This window comes from Vulpes vulpes, unplaced genomic scaffold (genome assembly GCF_048418805.1).
Source record: "Vulpes vulpes isolate BD-2025 unplaced genomic scaffold, VulVul3 u000000648, whole genome shotgun sequence".
NCBI classification, from domain to species: Eukaryota; Metazoa; Chordata; class Mammalia; order Carnivora; family Canidae; genus Vulpes; species Vulpes vulpes.
The window spans coordinates 831,880-857,439 of record NW_027325769.1 but is presented as its reverse complement, the minus strand read 5'-3'; the positions used below and the strand labels follow the sequence as shown (position 1 = coordinate 857,439).

General features: G+C 37.0%; 1 protein-coding gene across 1 annotated transcript in view; it reads left to right on the top strand.

Annotated features, from left to right (window-relative positions):
* The window catches only part of CARM1 (coactivator associated arginine methyltransferase 1), a 242,895-nt gene that overhangs the window by 58,151 nt on the left and 159,184 nt on the right, over positions 1-25,560 (top strand). The window lies entirely within an intron of this gene.

Below are 25,560 nucleotides of genomic sequence, written 5' to 3'. Positions count from 1 at the left end.
TTAACTAAGCTGTTTAGTGCTTATTTCATGTGTGTGTGTTTTTTAGTTGTCAGCAGGTATTTGTAGAGTAAATCCATAGAATTGCCTCCCCTTGTCTGTCTGCCTTCTTTCTGGGATTATCCCCTTTCTCTCTGGCAGCTGTGGTTACCCTAAATTGTGTCTTCTTGTTCTTCAAGCTAAAAAAACAACTTTTTGCTTTCAAAGTATTGCCCACCCTGCATAGCACACTGGTGTCTTACTTTCAGGCAAGAAACTTTGGAAAACCAAGAATCAACACAGTGCCGTTCCTTTCTTCCATGGGTCAACTCCTCTCTGATGTTTGTCTGCTTTTGATGTTTTTTTTTAATATTTGTTCAGAATTACAGTTATTTTTCAGTAATAGGGCTGATTCTATAAGAGCCTAATCAACCATTATCAAGAGTACAATTCAGTCTTTTTTTAGGTTGTATTGTTGATGGGACAGTATCATCAGAGGTGCTGCTTTTTATCCATTGACTTATTTTTACTCAGCTTCTGTCTAACTTATTCAATATTCCTCTAAACGTGGATGCCTAAATAGAAGTACTATTCTAGTAATGGTGGAAAAGAATGATGCTTACTTCTTGGACCTTCATTGTCATGCTCCTCATAGTAATATATTATTCCCAGTATATTCCCATGGTCAATAGGTCTTGTTTGCAGAATTTTCATGCAGTACAGAAATATATGTTTTAATGTCTTATTTACTCTTAATCTCACAGAAGTCTTTGTAGAGAGGTATAAACACTTATATGGCAGTTAGCAAGAGTGAAAGCATATGACAGTGAAAAGGAATGAGAAGCTATTCACTCAGTGGGGGGTTCAGATACCTGACCTGGCTATCAAAAATATTATGTTGTAGCTAACTGGACTTGTCTGCCATGGAAATCCCAGTTTCATTCCAGTTTTTCATGTGTAACAATAACACACATAATGAAGATAATCATAATGGCAGCTAACATGGATTGAATGCTTATAATATACCAGACCCTGTGCAAGGGCTTTATATTTATTATTTCATTCAGTCCCATAACCATTGTCATTCTCAGGCTAAGTAATGTACCAAGTGGCACTCAGAAAGGGCTAGAGCTAAGTCTTAAACCCAGAAGAGTTGCATTTCAAGCCAGTGATCCTATCTACTACTCATAGTAAACATTTGTTCTGTTGTGACTCTAATGTCTCTCAAACCCGTCACCTCTATGATTCATTATTGTAGCTCTCCTGAAAGCAACATTTTTGTCTTTTTTTAAAAATATTTTATTTATTTATTCATGAGACACACTTAGAGAGAAAGAGAAAGAGAGAGAGAGAAAGAGAGAGGCAGAGACACAGGCAGAGGGAGAAGCAGGCTCCATGCAGGGAGCCCGACATGGGACTCGATCCCGGGTCTCCAGGATCAGGCCCTAGGCTGAAGACAGTGCTAAACTGCTGGGCCACCGGGACTGCCCATTTTTGCCTTTTCCATATCTGTCTTGTGTTTAACTCAGATAACAGTGTCTTGTACATAGTAGTTGGTCAATAAAAGTGTGTGGAGTTGAACTGCTGTGTTCTTTCATTGTACTCTATCAGGTCTCTTGTTTAATCTCTCCCTGCACTTTTGTTTTTTAATAGTACACTTCTACCATGATGCCTTGTTCCTTATTTATTTATGAGACCACTTTTTCCCTCCAGTTATATCACATGTATTTGTAAGCCACCTCATTCCCAGGACTTAGCCCAAAACCTGGTATGCAAGATACAATCAATAAATATATATTCAGTGAATGATTGTGAAGGACATTATGTTATGGCATAGAATAATGCAAAATTATGTCCTAATACAATGTTAAGGCCATTTACTTGTTTATTCATATTATATTTTAAACCTTGTCCACTGGCATATAAACACTTCCACCCAATGGTGATCCTTTTCAGAAAGATTTTATTAGAAATGATTAAACCCCTCAAAAGATTTAGTTCTTAGAAGGATCCTCTACTTTCACGAAACATTGATTTACATGGAATATATTTTTCGATATCAGACAATTACCACATTTAACATGTTGCATTGTTTATTATTAGTTTATTCACTCATTCAAAAATATTTTTGATTTCTATCACATGTCAGATCTGTGCTAGATTCTGGGGATACAAGTCGGAAAAAAAGGCAAATTCCCAAATTAATAACTAAGCCTCCTAACTCACTGTATTTCCTATGGACCATTTCTCTGATTTTGTCTTTCTTCTTGAGTTCAATATCTTTTGTCTAGGCTATTATCTATCTTACAAAAATCAAACTTAAAAAAGCCCTGTTATTCTGTTATTTGAAGTCATTTATAAAAGTCATTACCAAACCACAGTGCTCTGTCTTCAAGCACTATTCTCAATGCATTCAGGTGAATACACTCACAGTGTCCAGCTGGTGGTCATTGGCACATACACTGAGCATCAAGAAACATGTACCAGAACTTTTGATGTGATGTTCAGACTTCAGGACTACTCAGTCAGCCATGCTGAGTCTTTAGATGACAACTAGTTGTTATTAATAGAGTAGACTCTAATGGGAAACAACACTCCGGCTGGTTGGCTGGTTTTTATGTGCACACACACCTTGAGTCACTAATAACCTCTGCTTGTAGCTTGTGATGGAATTTTACAGAAGGGAGAGAATATAAGACTTGGTGGTGAACAGTCTGCATTCTATAGCTATGTTTGTGTGGCACACACATTTAAGACCATCAATTCCAAATAGGCCAACCTACATTTTTGTTGGCAAGTGTTAGAGTTTTGCTATGGAAGTATTTGTGGGTCTCCACTTTTGGGAAGAGCGCTCCTAAGAGCATTAACTCCCTGAAACTTCTAACCTACACTTAACATGGGCTAAGCCTATTTCTGAGCAAGATGCTTTTGGGTAGGATACAGAGAAGTTCATGGTAAAAAGTTATTGGCATGAATAGGAAGCATCCACCAAACAGCAGGTGATTGCTGAGCATACTGGCAGGGGACTAACAGCGTGCAGTATGGAAGATATTTGATACATATATCCAATGAAGGCATCCTATTTGTATATGTAAAGAACTCCTACAGATCAATAGGAAAAGGCAGATGTATCAAAGGACAAATGTACAAAAGCTTAAGAAGAGTTTTCACAAAGGAGGCTAATAAACCTCCTTTCCTTTCCAAATGGCTAATAAACATGAGAAAAAAATGTTTTTTTTTCTGAATCTCACTAGTTTTCTAGGGAATGGAAAATAAAACCATAGTAATATATCATTATGCACACACTGGAATGGGTAAAATTTAAAAAGCTGATGATACCAAGTGTTGGTGAGAGTTCTGAACAACCAAACCTCTTAAATGCTAAATTGTTATAACCACTTTGGAAACCTGCTTGGCAGTAGCTATGAACATACACTCAGCAGTTCTAACAGGTATATTACAGAAATGCTGATAGATGTGTATAAAAGACATGTACAAATGTTTGTAGCAGCACTGCTTGTCATAGCCCAAACTGGAAACAACCCAGTGCCCACCAGCAGTAGAGTGGGTAACTTAATGGTGAACTTCTCATAAAATGGAACTAAGTGTTTTACTCTTCCTCAGCAAACTTGCATGCCTCAGTCCAGAAAAACCAAATAAATAAATAAGTGAAAAATGAAATTCTGATTAAAGTTATTTCATATTGTGATAATCGGTAATCTTTTAAATGATCTGGATTTTTTATACTAATTTTTAAAATATAATAATTTGGACAGGTACCTAGCTTGATCCAGCTAGAAAGTGAAAATGGCCATCTGACTGAATTTCTCTCTTTTTCCCTGCGTCTTCCTTCCTACTTTTTTCCTTCCTTTCTTCCTTCCTTCCTTCCTTCCTTCCTTCCTTCCTTCCTTCCTTCCTTCTAGTGTGTGATTTTGAGGGATTCTTGTTTTGTTGATTGAATAGATAAGACTTTGTTTTATTGACATATTTTGCAATGGGTCTGTTGAAGGAGAAATTTTATGAAAATACATTGGCTAGACTGTGGGTTTAAAGAGCTCATGATCATATATTCCTGGATGGGACAACGATCTTGATGGGTCCTAGGCCATAGGTAATCTTTGCAGCTTCCAAGAACCCTTTGAAGGATATAATATGTCACAGGATAAAACCAAGGTGGTCATATCATACTGAGGGCTACAATAATAAAAATATTCTGTGAAGAAGGGTTCATTTTATATAATTAGCCATAATATTTTCCCATGGGAACATTTCCTCATCTTTTTGAACTTGCAGTTTTGAGTAGCTTTCAAGGGACTAACATTACTAATATATGTATCTTATAGAGATACAAATTTAATTTACTTAGGAGCAGGCACTTATTCATTAAGGGGCCCTTCTCCATTCAGAACTGCCTTACCTTAAAAATGAAATGTGCATGGTTTTCTATTTGATCTACATAAACCTCAGCATATTTCTGTACTGCTTGCTAAAATATAGTGTGCTCTGTGTCCCCCCAAACCATTAATCATTAATCCCTTTTATTCTTTTCTTGAATTCTTTTGCTTACATTATTTATACCTATCAGGGTACCACCATTCATTCATTTATTCATGGATTATCAAATTGTTATGGAGAATTGACTCTGTCTAAGTCACAGTGTAGGCTCCTGGAGATGGAACTGTAATTAGCCTCCATAGCCATCCTATGGAAAGGCTGATAGATAAATACGTTTTTGAAATGCAATGAGCTAAGTGGTCCACAAGATATACTGGTAAGAGAAAGAGTTGTTTGGTTCAGGTTCCCAGTCTGGAGAGATTGGGTTGGGTGGAATAATTAAGAAAAATGGGGCAGCCCCAGTGGCTCAGCGGTTTAGCGCCACCTTCAGCCCAGGGCGTGGTCCTGGAGACCCGAGATTGAGTCCCACATCAGGCTCCCTGCATGGAGCCTGCTTCTCCCTCTGTCTGTATGTCTGCTTCTCTCTCTCTCTCTCTCTCTCTCTGTGTGTCTCTCATGAATAAATAAATAAAATCTTTTAAAAAAAGAATTAGGAAAAATGGTCTATTTACCATTTTCAGAGGTTAGATACTGGGGTTGTGTTTGGCAAAAGAATGTGTAGGAAATATTTGATGTAGAGGATGCAATAGGTAACTCCAAGTGATTTATTATGAGCAGATCATAATTAATGGTAAAGGGATACATAATATTAAATATATTATGTATTAAATTATTATGTATTAAAAATACATAATACAATAGCTAGTATGCTTTAACCACTATGCTTTAACCACTTGTTAAGTCTCAGAAACTGTTACTTCTTTAAGATTTTATTATTCGTTTGGTGGAGAAAGAGCAAAAGCAGGAGAAGTGGTAGGCAGAGAGAGAAGCAGGCTCCCTGTCCGAGCAGGGAGCCCAGCACAGGGCTCGATCCCAGGACCCTGGGATCATGACCTGATCGAAGGCAAATATTTTCTTTTCACCCTGTCAACAATCTATATGGTAGTAACTCTTATCATTTTTTCATAGATGAAGAAACTGAGCTCAGAAGGGTTAAATAATTCATTCAGTTACCAGGGATATTGTCATTGGTGACACCAGGATTTGAACTCTTAACTCCCCTGCCACATTGTCTCCTAAATAGGAAATATGTGTTCGGAGAAAGAGAGCTTAGAGGGCCTATGGAAGTCAATTTGGAATCAGTTCTGTATATTATAGAGACCCTTTGAAGAGTTATAAGGAAGGTAGTGGCAAGGTAAAGGGTATGCTGGAAAATTCACTCAATATCCATGGGGAGGATAAATATTAGGGAGAGCAATTTTAGAGGCAGGGAGATCAGCAATTTATCTTTTCCCTATTTTATTCCAAAATGAAATTGAGGAGACTTACAAAGGTTTAGATAAGACACAGTAAGAAAACCAAATTACAGCTAGAAAAATAAAGAGGAAAAAGGGGCATGGATATAAGATGGTGCTAGTGTTAAGACAAGCGCAGCAAACGTGGTGCTGTGCTGTATGCTTGTTAAAGATGGACAACAATCTTAGTTCTAAGCCACCAATGTGAAGATGGGAAAATAACCAATTTATAGCCTCCATAAATGGGGGGGGGGCAATGGGGGAGAAAAGGAGAGATATAGAAGGGAAGATGGATGTGTGTGCACATCTTTCTGATAACTTGTCTTAACGTAGAGGTGGATATTAGAATGTCAACCCTGGAAGACAGTATTTTATAAATATTATTACTGGTAGCCCATATATTGGTAGGAATTATGTTTTTGAATAAGCTCCTTCTGTGTAGACATTGGTGTAGCCAGTTGAGTGGAGACTCATATGCTTTCACTTTTAATTGAGCTGGGCACTAAGTTCATATTCTCTTATAAAAATGGTGGTGGGGAGAAGGTTGCATGCCTGAAGAGTTTCTGTGCCTTTGTCTGCTCTCCTGCCTACCCCTGCACCCATCAATACACATTCTGCCTGGAAGTGAACTGCAGGGCAGGATTGAGAGTAGAGACCCAAAGGCAGGATCAATATTATCATAAGAAAAAAATTTCCATCTGTGCTAACACAGAGCCAATATGTGCAGACAAGACTAAAAGTTCTACTCCATATAGCATGACCATGTAAATTTTAGTCTGGAAAAATTATTGAAGCAGGTGCAACCAAACATCTACCACAGTCATAACTCTTTAAACATCTAGAAGGTTGGGTTTGAGCAGGTCAGCCTCCTGGTTGTCTCCTAAGATAAATCATTTGTGAAATGCAGATCAAAGTAGCCGAAATAATGTGGTATATGGAATTATTTGCTATTAAACAATTAATGGGGACACTTGGGTTGTTCAGTGGTTGAGCGTCTGCCTTCAGCTTAGGTTGTGATCCTGGGGGTCCTGGGATCGAGTCCCACATTGGACTCCCTTCAAGGAGCCTGCTTCTCCCTCTGCCTGTGTCTCTGCTTCTCTCTCTGTGTCTCATGAATAAATAAATAAATAAGATCTTAAAAAAATAAAAATAAAACAATATTTCCTCTGAAGTTCTTTGTGGTAGCACTGTTTAGGCAATAGGGTCAATTTCTTCTTAAGGCCCACTTTGCTCATAATTAGAAAAGAAACCATAAAGCAGAGAGTCCATCTACTTCAGGAGTGGTATCTGATTATTAAGGGACAAGTTTAAAAGATCATGATATAAAAAATTTAAAAATAAATAGGTTTAAAGAAACATTTTGATTTATGGGAAAGTATTAATAGGGTTAATGCCACAGGATGCTGGTTCTTCCAGTCACAGAATGATGGGAACTTGATGAACAGCAGAAATCAAGAGTTTCTACAATGAGAGTAAGTTGCTTTTAAGCCTTCATCAATTCCTGCCTTGGGGCTTAATGGACAAGGACAAGGAAAAAATAAAAGTCACAGATAATCTTGCATCTCTCCTTTTAGACTTCTCCAGAGAGGATAAAGACTGTAATATAGTTTAAAGTGGGATGACCCAGCATTTAACTTTTCCTTCTGCCCTTCCATCCTCTGCCTTGTTTTTGGCGTAGCTTGACCTGGGAAGTCCTGGTATGCAGTTTTATCAAGCAGAAACCAGCAGATGGTTTGGAAAGCATTTCCAAAAGATAAGAAAGAGTACAATTCTGGAGAATTTTTTTAAATGCCTTTTTTTTTTAAACATTCTAGTAGTGTGTGAGGTTAATGGGAGTGTGAGGCAAAATGGGATAAATCCTGGATGTGAGGAAAGTGGGCAGCTAGCTGGAAATTATGGGGCTACTGGGTCATTATTCTCATCTGTGCTTCCTGGTGCTGTGACACCAAAGAGGTGAGTAAAGTTCTCTCAGAAACTCTTCTCTTGGTGATGGAAGCATGAGGAATGCTTTTGTCTTTCACAGAGGTGGGGGAGGGGGCTGGGAGATAAGGGATCTCACAGGAAACAGGAGGCTGGGAACTGCCTCTTCCTTGTAGAGGAACTGTGGAGAGATACAACATACTGAAAAGTTTAGCAGACACTAAATATAATGATAGTGGAATTTGCCTTAGTTTATAAAGCAAAGAAAGTAAATCTGTTATTAACCTGCATCTCCATATCTTCCAGTCTTGTAACTCTTGAATCTACTGCTTAAAATCCTTGGTGTGGATGCCTGGGTGGCTCAGTCAGTTAAGCCTCTGCCTTTGGCTCAGGTCATAATCCCAGGGTCCTGGGATAGAGTCCCACATTAGGCTCCCTGTTCAGTGGAGAGTCTACTTCTCTCTCTCCCTCCATCCCTCCCCAACACTCATGCACTGTCTCTGTCTCTCAAATAAATAAAATCTTAAAGAGAAAGAATGTTTGCAGCAGTATTATTTATGATAATAATAATTTAAACAAATGGGAGCAACCCAACTGGTCAATGGAAAAATTAATGCATAGATAAACAAATTGTGGTCCGTCTATATGTTTGAATATTATTCAGAGTACATATCATGACATAGGTGACCCTTGAACATATTATGCTAAGTGGAAAAAGCCAGACATAAAGACACATTTATTTGAAAAGTCCAGAATTTATAAATACATAGAGACAGTAAATTAGTGGTTTGCAGGGGCTGGAGGGAGAGAGGGGTGGAGAGTGACGTACTAATGGGTATAGGGTTTTTTTCTTCTTTTAAAGATTTTATTTATTTATTCATGAGATACAGAGAGAGGTAGAGACATAGGCAGAGGGAGAAGCAGGTTGCCTCTGAGGAACCCGATGAGGGACTCAATCCCAGGACCTCAAGATCACGACCTTAGCCAAAGACAATGCTTAACCACTGAGTCACCCAGGTGCCCTGAGTTTAGGATTTCTTTATAGGGTGATGAAAATGTTCTGCAATTATATAGTGATGGTAGTTGCACAACATTGTGAATTAAAAATATCACTGAATTGTACACTCTAAAATGGTGAATTTTATGGTATATGAATTACATCTTTAAAAAAAGTCCTAGGTGAAGAACAGGCTCATTGTCACGGTGTGTTGAAGATCATACTTTCAATGACCTGGATGCATTTCAGCTCTCATATAGCAAGCCTTAATGCATGCTAGATGTTGAAGAATTTCCATCAAGCAGGTGGACCAGGGAATGCTTTTATAAGCTAGAAAGATCCAGAGGCCTCAATTCTGATCATTCTACCATGAATGCATTTGGAGTTTTAAATTTATTATTTCTTTTTTAGTCACAGAGGCATCAGAGTTCTCAGGGACTAGTCCATAGTTTCATGGGTGTTGAGAGCTAGGACTGAAACATCCATTATGCTGACATCATTTGTAGCTGAAACTGTGTGGCCCTGGAGCCAGCAGCTGCATCAGTAGCTTCTAGATTCCCCACTTTCAGATCGTGACAGAGACGGTGGCTTCAGTGGAGGGTCATTCGAAAGGGATTGTTGTGGCAATCACTCCTTAAAGATCAGCCTACAAGCTGCTTACAAAGCCCTTTCAATGATTTTCTAAGCCCTAGTTTCTCTAAATTAAATGTCTTTTGTTTAGCTAAAACGATTCCTGCTCCTTCAACTAGAGTTTGATGGATGAACATGGTAGGTGAAGCTCCTGCTCACTTTCCCCTGCTGTCCTTCCTGGCCCCACAGTTCATGTTCCAGATGTATCAAACTAGTATCGTTCCCCCCACATACCCTGCTTTTTCATGCCTCTGTGTCTCTGTACCTATTGTTACTCTTGCCTGGATCATTTCAGTCTTACTTCTCTGCCTACTTATTATTTTGTGCTTCCATTTGAATCATCTCCTGGAGGTCTCTTGAAACACATCCCCTCCCCTCCAAGTCTGAGCAGGTGCTCTTCCTCTCTACACATTGTCGTCATCTTAACACCATGTTATATTTGCAACACTCTGCTTATACTTTGAGACTGAGCGCCTTGAGGGCAGAATGTCTTTCTGCTTTTCTTTGTTACCCTCTAACTTAGCAGAACCTGGAACATCGTAGCACTCATCAGTGCTTGCTATTCTAAATCAAACTTGTGCCATTTTGCATTCCGACTAATTTTTTGTGTGTAACTTTATGTAAGGTCTAAAGACAAGCTTGAGAAAGTAAATTAAGATGCCAGAATATATATATTCATATGTATATGTATAAATGAAAAGATATCTATAGATAGAGATAATATATATATATATGAAAAGATAATAAATTGGAGTTCTGTATGTAGGTCCATGATGCAGAACAATTATTTTTTTTATAAATTAATTTTTATTGGTGTTCAATTTACCAATATACAGAAAAACACCCAGTGCTCATCCCGTCAAGTGTCCGCCTCAGTGTCCGTCACCCATTCCCCCCCACCCCCCGCCCTCCTCCCCTTGCACCACCCCTAGTTCGTTTCCCAGAGTTAGGAGTCTTTATAGAACAATTATTTTTTAATTTAAATTACCTTTCCAGGGTGATTAAAGGGCTCATTATATTTCCCACAGAACTGCGAATATGGTGAAATTAGGACATGCTTTAATCTGCCTATACAAACGGCAATGTCTAATACATTAAGTAGACCTAAGTTAAAATTTTTGTATGATTTGGTAATGGGATGCTAAACACATTCCAAATTCCATTAATTATTTTTTCTTTATTGTCAACTACTTTAGGTCCTCAGATATATATTGTATGTTTAATGAATATAAATATATGTATCTGTACATATATTTTAGGCAAAGTATTACAAGTGTTGCAGATCTACAACCTGAAGACTGGTCCTCACCATGTGTCATAGTGATGGGAACTTTGGATTAGAAATAGGGCAGAGGAGAGAAAGTAGGAGAGAGAAATTTTTGGCTTGTAGTATTTCAGAATGTGGTCTTAGTCTGAATGGCTGACAGTCTCTCATCTCTACACAGTATCAAATTCCGGATTTATCAGAAAAATTAAACAGATACAGATTGAGTTAGGAAAAAGAAAGGCAGATGGTCAAGTTAGGAAAGCTTACTACTCAACATACAGCATGGTATTTTAAAATAATAGTGAGTTAGAAAGATATGCATAAATTACTATTTATGAACTTACACTTATTTCTTTGGAAACCATTTTAGGGAAATGTGGGAAGACAAACACACTCAGCCTTGATGCTTTCATTCTTGTGGTGCACTGAGTTCAGTGTCAAATGCATTCCAATCATTCCCTAGAGTACAATTTCAGCTTGCTGAAATACACATGCACACGATTCATTTTCTGTGCCTTTCAATTTGATATAATACCAAGTGATTATTACCACTTCAAGGCATATGAGATATATACTGTTTCTCTTTTTTTTTGCAAAAATAACTTATTTTTTATGAAAAAGCTATACATATTAATTACTGAAAATTTTAAAAATGGATATAAGCAAGAAGATAAACTGTAATTCTGCCTATCAAATTAAAAAACTATTAAATGCTATTAAAGCTTCAATGCCTATACTTACAGACACTTCTAGGTGTATGCATTTTTTTCTTATAAAATCAGAGTTACACAAAACATTTTATGAAAAAATTTCATTTAAAATACATAAAGAACAACCATCCACATTGACATTAGTTTTGGCAATTTCATGGTGTTCCCATGTGGATTCCATGATCTACTTAATTAATCCCCCATTGGTTGACATTTAAATTTTTCCAGTTTTTCAAAAGTACAAGCAGCACTACAATGGAGAGAATTATAATTAAATCTTTCCACACAGTCTTTATTATATTTTAAGGGTAAGCTCATCAAACTGAAATTACTGAGTCAGAGGGCATGATTATTTTAAAAACTTTTGATATGCAATACCAAATTGCCCTTCCAAAATATTCTATCATTCACACCGTAATAAGAGTATTCTCTCTTCCTATATTAACCCATATTCACAAAGACATAGAAGAATATCTTCACAAATTTGATAGACAAAAATGTTAGTTATCTCTTTGTGGGTCTTTAATTTTCTTTTGTTAAATATTGTAGCATATTTCCAGTTTGTAATTTATCTTAAGTTGTCACTCTTTCAAAAAATGGATTGTCAGATGTATTTGGTTTTATTTTTTTTCATGGCTCCTGTCATTGGCATAATGCCTGGAAAATGTATCCAAATATTCTGCAGCCCAAAGTTATATGGCAATTTACCTGTATTTTCTTCTACTGCTTTTATACTTTCATTTTTTTGTAAATAAATATTTCTACTAATATTTATCCAATTGTCTCAATACAGTTATTGAACAAACCATTTTGTCCCCACTTATTTGTGTTTTCTAGAGTTACAAAAGTAATTCAAGTTATTTGTTCTATAAAAACATGCTAATCTAAACATTAAAGAATCTTTATGGAGGACAGTAAAAATGTAAGTGCTGTATCAGATCAAGTGTCTTAAAGGAATTCTTGATTATTTTATAAAGTTAAGGTTGGAGAAGGAAGCAAAAATATTATTTGATTGCCCATGAGGGTTTTATTCCTTGTCTTGTCATTCTTTCTTCAAACCTGGCGTCACTTGGAAAATTCCAAGGCAAGATCACCTGCATTAAATGGCACTAGAAAAACATATCCTAGTTGCTCCCTAATTGTAAAAGAATATAGAAAATATTCTATACTTTAAAATTCTAGATGGCTTACTATACAACTTAGGAAAATAAAATATTAACTGCTTTTGCACTTACAAGAAAATTATAGCATTAAGGAAAACTGGAAATCCTTTGTGAATTATTGATTTTTATGAATTGATGGAACATTGAACTGATTTCACTGAATAACTGATTAGATCATTTCGTGTTTTACCTTTATGTACACAAAGTAGCAAAAACATTGTTATATCTTTCTCAAGGGTAAATGAAGCAGTCATTGAATTAAGTTTATTTAAGGGGTGTTAGAAATTACTTTTGAATGGGAAAGAAATGTAGTCAAATGCCTAATCATTTTAATGGTATTTTGAGGTCTGTTACTCACATCTAGGAATTTTATTTTTCAACTAGCGAAGGTGCTAAGAATATAGACACATGTGCTATAAAGGAATGAATGAACAGAAAGGAATAAGAAAAAACTATGTGGCATGACATAGAAATAGGATGAGGAACCCTCACTTTCGGATGGTTTGACCAGTCCCTCTCCAACTTTCTTGTTGGTCATAAGTCATCCTGGAATCTTGGTAAGATACATACTCTGGTCCAGAATCTGGATGTAGACCTGAGAGTCTACGTATCTAACAAGATTCAGGTGATACTAAGGCTGCTGGCCCATCCACAGACACACTTTGAGCTGCAACAATATAGAGGCACTTGAGTTCTTTTCAGTGCTACAATTCTAGGCTTCACTAACAGAAAGAGATTCTTGGTTTACTTGGTGAAGAGATACTTTGGGCTTAATTTTTCCAAGTATCTATCTGTTTCAATATGTGAATTATCCACACATCCAGAATCGGGACCCTCAAATAATTTACTTACCACCTGAAGATAATAAGGAAGGTAATAGTATGTTCTCAGATTTCTCCAGGCAGAAATAGCCAACAGAACTTGGGTAGTGCTGAGGAATGAAAATGCCAGTTGAGTGCATGTGTGTGTGTGGGGGGGGGGGGAACCTTGTGCCATCTCATACACTGGGTAGAAAAGACCCGTCACCATGGAGTGTGTCTGCAGTGACCTATCCAAACTACATATGAGCCGCTTCTGATTTGCTGAAAGCTTCAGAAGCTGTGACCAGGTTTTGGTATGTTTTCTAATCTATGGTAATTTGATTAGTATGTGCAAGAGGGTTTGGGGGTATGAAGGTGTCTGTGTATGAGCTGGAAGATAATTTAAGGTTGTAGGAGTAAGTGTTGTAAGGCAAATATAGTGGGCTAAAGATAAGCGCAATTTTTCAGATTTCCACTTGGAAGGAGGTTAACAGAAGATGACGTTCTAGTACCAGACCTGCTATTAACAAACTGTAAAGTCTTAGAGGAGTCATGACCAGGGCTTCAGGTCTTCACTTAGTGAGTGAGTTGGGTAGAATGACCTCTAGTGTTCTTCAAGGCAATAAATTCATAAAAAGAGCTTGGTTTAAAACCTAAACTTAGTAACCTTAAAAAAATTTTTTTTGATTTGTGATTCTGAAAATTGTTGGTGATAGGCACACAGAAGGAACCTCTTTTCTTTGGGCAATTGTCAGTATGATTTTCATTCCTATGTAGTTAATTTGTTTTTTATTCTCTGGCTTCTTTCATGATTTTCCCCTTGTTTTGGTATACTGATGTTTTACCACAGTGTATCTAAATATAGAATTTATTTCCCTTCATCCTAAGGGTAACCCTTGCTTGTATGTGGTGATGCATATTTTCCGTTAAGTTTCAGCACATTGTCATCCATTACATTCCCAAGTATTATTCCTTCTCTAGTCATTCTATTCCCTTCTGGTAAAATTCCTATTAAGTGTAAATTAGTTCTTCTTGTTATGGCCTCAATCTCTTAACTGATTTCATGTTTTCTGTCTCTTTGTCTTTCTCTGAAGCAATCTAGAAGATTGCCCGACGTGTGTTTTCTGTTCAGTTCTTTCTTCAGCTGTATCTAATCTGTTTTTAAACTCATCTATTGTTTTAATTTTTAAATTTAATTTCTAAAATTTCTATTTTGATTCTATTCCAGTTCACTCATGTACCCTTTTCACCATTTTAAAGACACTTATGACACTAACAACAAATTATCTGAAAAAGAAATAAAGAAAATGATCCTGTTTGCAATAACATCAAAAACAGTAAAATACTTAGGAATACATTCAACCAAAAAGGGGAAAGATCTCTACCATGAAAACTACAAAACACTGATGAAAGAAATTGAATAAGACACAAATAAATAGAAAGGAACAGAGCTAACATGGGGCTTGATCTCACGACCTCAAGATCATGACCTGAGCTGAAATCAAGAGTGGAACACTTAACTGACTGAGCCACACAGGTACCCCAGAAAAAACAATTCTTTTTGTTGTTGTTGCTGTTGTTTGTAAACCCTGTAGTATATAATTATAAGAGATGAGGACTTGGTCTTTATAAAAATTGTAGCTGCAAAACACATCTAAAACAAACTATAATCCATCAGAGGTTTTCTTAGTGGCATACCTTCTCCTCTATGGCATTAAAACAACTTTTTAGGGCACCTGGGTGGCACAGTTGGTTAAGTGACCAACTAACTCATGGTTTTCCACTTGAGTCGTGATCTCAGAGTCGTTGAGATCCAGCCATTTGTGGGGCTCTGTGCTCAGTGCAGAGTCTGCCTGAGATTCTCTCTTCCTCCTTCTGTTCTTCTCCCCATCTCTAAAATAAATAAATAAGTCTTTTAAAAAACTTTTTTAAAAATTTGAAATAACTACAGATTATAGAGAACTGTAACTGTAGTGCAGAGGTCCTATGTACCCTTCACCCAATGGTTACAAACTTATGGAATTCTAGTATAATATCACAGCCAGGAAAATGTCCTTGGTATAATGTGTATATATGATTCTACATCACTTTATTATCTGTGTAGATTTGTGTAACCACCACAGCAACCAGTATGTGAGCTTTGGAGGATGGCTTTTTCACTCAGCCAGATGCCCTTGAGATCCATACCTCATTGATTTTATTGCTTACTAGTATCCCATGCAATGGATGTACAAGTTTGTTCAACCATTCAACACACTGACAGATATCCAAGTGATTTCTAATTTTAGGCTGTTGTAAGCAAAGGTGCTATGAACATTTGTATTCAGGTTTTGGGGTGGACCTAAATTTTCATTACTCTGGTATAAATGCAGTTGCCCAGGGGTGTAACTGCTGGGTCATATGGCAGTTGAAACAATTCTAAAACTTATATAGAATCACAAAATACCCCAAATAGCCAAACTAGTCCTGACAAAAAGAAGAAAACCAGAGGCATCATGCTTCTTACTTTTGAGCTATGTGATAAAGCTGCAGTAATCAAAACAGTATGGTACTAGCATAAAAGCAGACAGCTAGGCCGGTGGAATAGAATCGAGAGCCCAGAAATAAATGCATATATACATGGTGAATTAATTTGTGACCGCTGGAATTTGAAGTAGGCTTTAAGAGTAGCTAAGATCAAGTAGTAAAAGGGAATATTTTAAACTTATTGCTTTGAAAACAGGATCTCAGGGCTCATGTATTGAGAAATTTTGAAACACCTTTGTCTTTTTCCTCTTTGTTTTTACTTGTCATAGGGAGCTGCTCAGTGCAGAACAATGAGAAGAACAGACAGTAACAATCCAGACTGAGAAGAGCTTAAGTGAATAGCCTAGGAACTCTGAGCCTCAGGATTGATGTTTAGAGAATAGGCATAAGGAGCCCTATCTCATAACCAGCAGGGGGAAACAAATGAGATAAAGGATGTGAAAGTGCCCTACAAAGAATGGCTAGCTGCCCCATTTTAACTTGAGTTACTATGAGCAACTGTTGTCAATCAAAATGGCAACATTAATTGCAGCAGATGAAAACATTAAAAGACCCCTGTCCCAAAGTTCCATTGCAGATTAATGTAGTAACACTCAACTAGTTCACCTGCAAACCATGCAGAATTACTTCTCATTTCTAGATCTGCAGTGTTTATTCCTGGTGCATTCATTTACCAGCCTTTCCCAATGTCTCTTCCCCCTGCCTGGAATGACCTTTCCCTCCTTTTTTTCCTTTCTACTTGGCAAGCTCTTCCTTTTTCTTCTAAGGCTCAGGTCCAGCACAATGTCTCCTATGAAAAGTCTCCCAGGCAAAATGAGTTACTCACTTTTCTGGGAGTACTGTAGCATTTGAACAGACCTCTTCTCCTTACACTGTGAGCTATCTCAAGGCATGGCTACAGTTTATTTATCTTTCTTTGCATCTTCCCATAGTGCCAGTCAACAGTGACTGGCTTCTAGCAGATGCTCATAAATGTTAGCTGCATGTATGAATGAATCCCCTAACCAAGGCTTGCAGACATCTGGTTCCTCAACATCTGCTGTACGGTGAAAACAAAAATGAGTCCCGAGAATAGCTCTTGACAGCAGAGCTGTTTTTTTATACTCTTTCATTGGAAGCTCCCACTTTTTTGTTGTTATAGCTGGTAAATCCACATTGGAGCAATTATCCCCAATTGAATGACTACAAGAAGACAGTTTATAGTCTTTAGAAACCACAAGGAGAAAGCTAGTGATCTGAGAAAATACTGCCCAGACAGAATGTAGACTGTATGATATTTAGTTACCCTAAAGAGACATTCACAGTGAAATTAAATTTAAATCTAAGAGAAACAGCTTCTTTGGGAAGAGTAGGAGGATTTCACATTTTTATGGAGAAATGAGGAAGTCAGCTTTTTCTTTTGCTCTCATATCATAACTGGAAAAACATTTCATAAACCAAAAGGTCCCAACCATTTGTCAGAGCCTTAAAAAAAGTCAACTAAAAATACCGAGTGTTCACTTGACACTTTGATCTGCTAATACTCTGAGGTTTTAATCTTTTTTTATTATTATTATGTTTTAGGAAGCTACTTCTGTGACTGTATTGATTTACTTGCTTAATTCAATAAGTATGTATCAATTACATTCTACGTGCTGAGTGGTGTGCTGGAATCAGTAGACCTGTGCATGGTCAGAAAGAGTTGAGATTTTAAAAAGAACAGGATCTGTTGCTATTTCCCTAGAATTCCTAGGGCTCTCTAACACGTCATCACTTTCCTACTTGAGAAATGGCAGGGGGAGCTGAAGGATTACCCAGACAAGCATTGTAAATAAATTTGAGGGAGCAGTAGGTTCCTTGGGAAGCTGTTAGGGAAGTGGCATGCTATTTCATTAAAGACAGAATGAAAAGTTACTTCCCTCTGATTTGAAAATATTGGTCACAGGGGTGTTTAATATTTCATTATGGAGTTTCAGTGTTTATTTGTTCAGTCTACTGTGGTCATATGTGGAGAGAAGGATACAGCAGAAAAGAAGGAATGGTTAAAAAAAATATGTTAGAGCTGATTCAGAGGCTAGAAAGATGAGCTAAGTTTGTCTTTTTTCCTTTGCTTTTAACAATGGACATGGCAAATAGGCCATGAGCTTGAACTGAGTGAACTTGAATCTGAACTTGAGTGATGCCAATGGTGGTTCCAGTCATGTTAGCACTTTTGGTCCTTGCTGTGTGCCGAGTCCTCCATGGGAATCAGAGGTGAAGAGGTCACAATTCCTGCTCATGAGTAGTGTGACATCTTCCAACATGAATAAAATGGGGATAGAAATTAAAGAAGGAGCTAAGGACCAAAAGAGAGGTATAAAATGCTCTTGGGGTAGTGAAATAAGGAAATAACATAAGCCAGTTGGGGTCAGCCAGGAAAGGGACCATGGAGGTGGTGGCATTTGAAATGGATATTGCAAATTAGGTAATATTTTCAGTAGCGGAAAGGGAGCTGTATCACTTTAGTAGTTCTACTCTTAAACTTCGCATCACTACTGCCACCATAATTATAAACACTTTTTGGAGATAAGCTGCTAGTTAGTTTGGTTATATAGTATATGTTTGGGGGCTAGGGTTTTTTTAGGGGGTTGTTTGGGGCACGAAAGGTATTTTTGGAGTTTACAGTTCCTGGCAGGAGAGTCTGGGCTTTAACATTCGTCGGGGGTGGGGGGGGGGCAGGGTGGGAGCAGAGAATCTTTGGAGGTTTGAGCAGAGCTCTACAATGATTGCACATGTGCTTCATTAATTATAACCTGGAAGCTTGGAGTAATGTAAACTCATTTTCAGTTGGAAGAGCAGATTATAGTGGAGAAACTATCACAGTTGTCCAGTTAAGATGTATGAAACCAGGGACTAAATAGCTCAGTCAGGTAAGCATCCAACTCTCAATTTCGGCTCAGGTCATGATCTCAGGGTTGTGAGATCAAGCTGTGTCAGGCTCTGTGCTAGGTGTGGTTGCCAGCTTAAGAGTCTTCTTGTCCCTCTGCCCCTCCCCTACCCGCTTGCACATGTTCTCTCTCTCTCAATTTCTCTTTACTAATAATAATAATAAAAAGATCTAATGAAACCATAGGATGAACAAAGTCAAGGGAGTCAAAGAGTTCTTAGACTTGACACAGAAAGATTATCCATAAAAGTAAAACTTGATAAATAGGATCTCGTCAAAATTCAAAACTTTTGCTCCATAGAAGATCCTGTTAAGAGGATGAAAAGTCAAACTACAGGATGGAAGAAACATACTCACAAACTATATATATATATATATATATATATATATATATATATATAACAAAGGACCAGTATTTAGAATATAAGAGGAACTCGAGAAGCCCCACAGTTTATTTTTTTTAAATATATTTTTAAATTTTTAAAATTTATTTATGATAGTCACAGAGAGAGAGAGAGAGAGAGGCAGAGACACAGGCAGAGGGAGAAGCAGGCTCCATGCACCGGGAGCCCGATGTGGGATTCGATCCCGGGTCTCCAGGATCGCGCCCTGGGCCAAAGGCAGGCGCCAAACCGCTGCGCCACCCAGGGATCCCAGAAGCCCCACAGTTTAAAATAATTAATTGGAAAATGGGTAAAAACTCATGAACAGAAGAGGATTTGCAGACGCTAAATAAGCACATGAAAAATATTCACATTAGTCATCAGGAAAGTGCAAATTAAACCCACAGTGGGGGGATCCCTGGGTGGTGCAGTGGTTTGGCGCCTGCCTTTGGCCCAGGGCGCGATCCTGGAGACCCGGGATCGAATCCCACATCGGGCTCCCGGTGCATGGAGCCTGCTTCTCCCTCTGCCTGTGTCTCTGCCTCTCTCTCTCTCTCTCTCTCCGTGACTATCATAAATAAATAAATAAATAAAAATTTAAACCCACAGTGGGATAACACTGCACAACTCTAAAAATGTCTACAGCAAAAAATTGTGACAACACCAAATGTTGTAAAGGATGTGGGATCACTGGATCATTTGTCTATTGGTGATGGGGATGTGAAATGGCACATTTACTCTGGAAAACAATTTGATAGTGTCTTACAAAATTGTATGTGTAATGACCATCTTTCTAAAAGTTTAGGAAAATGATAATCACATAAAAATGAATAGAAAAGTATTAAAGTCAAGTGCCATACAGAGAAAAAAGGGAGGAAGGGGCAAAATAACATCTCCATCAACAATTAAAGTGTGCTAAAAAGATAAATGCCCCAAAATGTGTCTCTAAGGTTAAATTAAAAAAAAATCAGAGAAATTAAGAAAATTAAACAAGACATGTGAGAGTAGCATACAGCATATTAGCAAACTCATAAATGAAATGTTAGAATTCAGGATTATACTTAGGAGTAAAAATGAATCATTAAAAATAAAAAATTTAAAAAATAAAGATTAAACTAGAAGCAGTAAGAAATACATCAAATAAAGGAGAAAAGATGGGAAAATATTTAAATGTAAAAGGAAATGTAAAAAAGAGATTAAAAAAGAGTCAAAGTTACAAATATCAATGATCAGCAAAGATGATCCAACACATATATAAGAGCCTGGGGAGAAGATAACAGAACAAAGAAATAAATGAGAAAATTATAATTGAGAAAATTTTACCAATATGAAAAAATTTGAAAATATCTATTAAAGGAATAACTTTATACCTTAAAATGTTGAACTAGAATGGCTAGTGTAAGAATATTCTGGCAAAAATTACTGACCTTTGAGGAAAGAGAGAAAATCTTTTGGATATCTGGGCAACAACATTAGTATATTACCTACAAGTGACAGAAAATCAGTCTTTTTGACAGTAATGCTATTCTCTAGAAGAAAATGGATGAAGATACCAGAGATCCACAAAGAAAGAAAATGTGAGCTGGGAATTCTATATCCAGAAAAACTGACCTTCAAAAACGTAAGAGACAAAGACAACTATTGCCATGTGAGAGTTCAGGAAATATTGTTCCTATGAATCTTCTTGAGGAATCTACTGAACAACTTGTTTCCCTGAGCCCTTCTTAAGATTCTATTAGAGAATGACTTTTGGACAACCAATTTGAAAATATCTTAATGCTTGGCCCCTTTCAACCTAAATCAATCAATCCATTTTCAATTCTTATTCTAGCAAGTGAGAGCCTAGGATCTAATCTTCAAGTGCAAAATTCTCCAGAGGAGGAGAAGCTGCAGTGTCTCATTTATTACTATTTTGTCCTATCTCATAGGAAAGTTAATACAATCAGCATTGATGCCAAATTTTAATATCAGATTTTTCAGAGTTTCATAATCCTGTCCTTTTTCCTTTATACCCCTTTTCTGTGTTTAAAGTTGTTAGAAATAATAAATGCACAGTTATCTATATACTTTATTCTATCTACAGAGGTGTTGTTTATACAATCATTGTTTAGCTTTCTATTTCTAGAAAACACACTCCTTAGGTAGGCTAACTTTGTATTTCTAGGCAGGAAAATACTAAAATGGTCACTTAACCAAGAATTGGCATTAATGCCATATTATTAAGTGGCATACATGCCACGAGTACTCTTCTTTCCAGGACTTTATATATAAAAATCTAGTTTAGAACCTCTGTTCTAGGGGTGCCTGGGTGACTCAGTGGTTGAGTGTCTGCCTTTGACTCAGGTCATGATCTGGGGTCCTGGGACTGAGTCCTGCATCAGGCTCCCTGCAGGGAGCCTGCTTCTCCCTCTGTCTATGTCTCTGCCTCTCTCTGTGTGTCTCTCATGAATAAATTTTTTAAAAATCTTTAGAACCTTTGTTTTAGACCGTGCCCGGTATCTAATGTTCTTGGTCAACTGGCATTGTAGCTTTCTGATGGAGATTGGACTTTTGCATTTGCAAGTGCTGAAAATGGGGGGTGGGGTGCCTGTGTGGAGAAATAGAGAAATATTGCTTCATAGAGGCAAGAGCAATTCTCTTGATCTTACCCCATACCCTTTTCCATCTTTACCTGTATGCACTTGCAAAATGGGTAGAACTTGGATTTCTTCATGTGCCTCTAAGAATCTTGTCAGATGAAGCTAGGTGGAAGATATAACAGGCATCTGGAGCACTGCCATCATGATTTTCTTTGAGAAACTTCTGGGAGAGCAAGTGGCTTTTTTTTTTTTCAGGGAGGAAGCCACAAGACTCTGGGCTCTTTTAAAGCTGCCTAAATTTTGTACACATGAACTTAATCCGCTTGTTACTTTGCTGCTACCAGCAGATCAGGCTTTGCCCTTTGACGAAGTAAGCAGATGTCCCTGAGGAAAGCAAAATTCAAAAGCAGAATGACAGTAAGTACACAGAAGCATCCAGCCTTCTGTACCACTGAAAAGATGAATGGAGATGTTTGTAAAGAGTCAGAATATTCTGCAAATATACTTCTTATTAATAGTAATAATAACTTGGTAGAAAGATAGATGCCTTGAACCTTAGTACAATGTACGTTGGATATGATCTCCACGTCACTCCTACTTGTCATCATGTAATTGTATTTCATGGTCTTGCACTTATATTGTTCCCAACAATTCTTTAATGTATTCCTTAATTTTTCTGATACAGATTCTTTAAATTTAAAAATACACATTTATCAGTTGATAATACACTTTACCATAAGATAGGTGCACTTTAATACTGCTCACGTCAGTTAACAGTAGTCAACTAGAATGTTTGTTTTATGTACTAACATGGTCTAAGGATAGGAAAGGAAATTCGTACAAGTTATAAGATTAGCAAAGAGAAATAATGAGAAAACTTTCACTTCTGTGAATGATCTTAAAACTGAGAATTGAGATAAAACTTGTATTGGATACACTTATTCTTAAATCAGTACTTTTGAATGAATAAGCTACCAGTTACTGTCTAATAAATGAGAATTAAAAGGATGGTAATACCCACCAAGAATGAGACTGTGGTAAAATACGCTATCGATAGTAGGTGTCTTTTATTGGTTGCATGTATTTTCTGATTGTTAAAAATAAGTAGTCTCATAGAAAATTCAAACAAGGCAGAACCTTGTAAAGGGAAAAATAAAAATTATCCCAAATCTCTCCATGCAGAGGAAACAACTGATGACATTTTGATGTGTCTCTTTTTAAACAGCTTTCTATGAAGAAAATAAACACATTAAATTGCTACAATAACATATATGCTGTTTCGCAACCTGAACACAGGGCATCATGTTCCATTTTTTTTTGAAAAGATTGAATTTATTTATTCATGAGAGACACAGAGAGAGAGAGGCAGAGACATAGGCAGAGGGAGAAGCAGGCTCTCTGTGGGGAGCATGGTGCAGGACTCGATTCCAGGACCCCAGAATCACGGCCTGAGCCAAAGGCAGATGCTCAACCACTGAGCCACCCAGGTGTCCCCATCATGTTCCATTTAACCAACCATGTACATGATATATTTCACTTCTTTGCATCTTCTAGAGGTTGTAAACAACTCTACGATGAATGTCCTCGAAAGTACACTCATCCACACTAAAAAATGTACTTGCTGGAGGAAATGATTATAAGCAGAATGTCTAGCAAAGAATACCTAGACTTTACATTTTGAATCTAAGGGCAAAATACTTACCAGAAACATAGAAATTTATGTTTCCAATAATTGCTATTCACCATAAACATAGAAATTTATGTTCCCAATAATTGCTATTCACCATTGTCTCAGACTCTCCAGTATTTGATATTGTTAATACTTATTTTTAAAAGGTTGACACACAGAGATAAAAATTTAGACCTCATTGTTTGATTACACATTTCTTTGAATGTTACTTTATTATTCACATTCTTTTTGCTATTGGCATTTTTCTAGTTATGAATTACCTGCTGTTCTCTTTACTAACTTTTCAATGAGAATGCTTGCTTCTTATTTTTTAAAGTTAATTGTATCTTGAGGATATTCAATCTTTGTTGAATATGTTAAAAATATTTTCCCAGCTTATCGTTACTTTTCAATTTTGTTTAAAGTATTCATTTATTTTGCCAAAGCAACATTTTAAAAAATTACGTAGTTACCAGTACTTACTGGATTCCATGGCATGCTTAAAAAGATCTGTTCCAAAAAACAAACAAACAAAAAACAAAAGAAAGATCTGTTCCACCTATATTTAAACAGAGGGTAGGAGAGGATGAAGAAAAGAGGCTATATGGGCAGGCATTTTGCAACATCTGAAAGTAGGAAAAAAAGAGCAATTCATTTTATACCCTAATCAAATCACAACTGAACAAACAACAGCAAAACAAAAAATTCTGACCATATCTGGTTTAGGAGAATTGAACCAGATAAATTTTGAAACTTTTTATCTATTCTGGGATGGCATGCATCAATATGTGAAGAAATGCTTTCACCGATTCAGAAAGATCTGTTAAGTCCCAGGTACTGTGCTGCATTTAGATTCAGAGAAAAAAAGACAATGATTTTAAAAATAAAGTAAAATCACCCTTACCTGCAAAGAGTTCACAGACTGCAAGCTCCTATAGAAGAGTAGCATCCCTCCCTCATCTTCCTTCAAAACTGTAAGAAAACAATTGGTAAATGTGGAAAATCCTGGTTTCTTGGGGGGAAAAAAACCACCTTTTGTGATTTAAAGAGAGCAAATTGTGTAAAAGGGTCCCAAACTCCCTTCTTCTGCTGCCTCTCTGCAAGGAGACACTGATGCCTTTGAGACACTGACTGGGCTGTAAATAATTAAACCTGTATTCATGCTTTATGCCAGGAAAATGTTTTCAAAACATCTGCACTATTTAACCAGCCAAGATGTTTTGCAAAAAATATTTGTGAAAGCTTCCATCAGGAGGTATTCATTCATTTGAAGTAATGGGTGAAAATATTTGAAAATATTTGGCCATTTTTACTCTGTGTATGCGTGTGTTTTGAATGTGTGTGTGTATGAATGTGCCACATACTTGTGTAACAGTAGAATTTTATATATAATTATCTTTTAAAGTCAAAACACTATCTGTATTTGAATTTGTGAGGGAGAATGAAAGACATTAAGGATGGGAACTAAGATCTACTCTATAATGAAAGAAATGCCAATAGTCTCATCATTTTAGTAGGATTTTAGGGATTATTTTACCTTTATTAGTCAAAAAACTTGGGAAGTAAAGATCAACATTTTCATTTTACATGATGAAATAATGTGCCCAAGTGTGATTAGGTGATTGAAGTCCCTAAGTTAGTAAAATATCAGAAATGAAAACAAAACCCCAAGTTTATTACTTTTGCCACCACACTACAGCTGCTCTAGTGCTAAAGGCCTGTTTAATTTGTAGAAGGAGGAATAGCAAGTGACTTCTCAGTTATCTATGTGTGAACCTCATGAGAACCTAGCCACTCACTGCGGGCCTTGCTTGCAGAAACCAGGCTCCCTCTTTTTTTGCGCTTGTCTTGGTTTTTTAAGAGCAATAATGAGCTTTGGAGTCAAATTTAATCTTGGGTTTTAACTCTGGTTCTGCCACTTACCAGCTGTGTAAATTTGGGCAAAAACCCTCTGCCTCATTTTTACCTAAAAACATTGGCAGTGACAATAATCAGAATGAAGATTCTATGAGATCTCTGGCACATAGTAGGTGCTCAAGAATCTTCCAGAGGAGCCTCGGTGTCCATCGAAAGATGAATGGATAAAGAAAATGTGGTTTATGTATACAATGGAATATTACTCAGCCATTAGAAATGACAAATACCCACCATTTGCTTCAACATGGATGGAACTGGAGGGTATTATG